We start from the raw sequence: 586 nt of genomic DNA on the forward strand, positions 1-586 counted from the left end.
ACAAATAAATAAAAGTAAAAATGCAGAAGATCTTAGCTGTGGTGGTAGCAGTGTGTAGTTCCCTGTTAGGATGAACAGAGCAGTGTGCAGAGTACAGGAAGCAAGGGCAGAGTTTCCAGCAAAATAACTTAATGCTCAATGTATGAGGTGGCTTAATCTGGCCTTAATCTTTTAATAGGGAACTGATGCCTCTAAACATTTTCTCATATCCTTTATTTTTCAATAGGCTTTAATAACTTTGTTTAAAAAAAAAAAAACGTAAAGGGGTTGCAATGCTGGATTTGTGCCATATTGGCTCTCCACATTGAGGTTTAGGTTACGCTGTCCTGTAGATTGTCACCTCATTATTTTTAGGATCATGAATTCACAGAAATTGTCTGCTTCTTTTTCGAGTAAACTGACCTCACTAAGAATTATTCTGTATTTATGGTGCTTGAATACTCATGCTCCCTATCACTCTTACTCTCTGTAAAATAGCTGTTTTTGTCTTCACAATCCATAGGTTGTCTCTGTGCTAGGAATAGAAAGCCACAAAAATCCGACTCAACAGCAGCATGTAGGCTCAGTGCTCAAAGAGTTGATAAAA

The sequence above is a fragment of the Meleagris gallopavo genome, chromosome 1 (genome assembly GCF_000146605.3).
Source record: "Meleagris gallopavo isolate NT-WF06-2002-E0010 breed Aviagen turkey brand Nicholas breeding stock chromosome 1, Turkey_5.1, whole genome shotgun sequence".
Taxonomy (NCBI): Eukaryota; Metazoa; Chordata; class Aves; order Galliformes; family Phasianidae; genus Meleagris; species Meleagris gallopavo.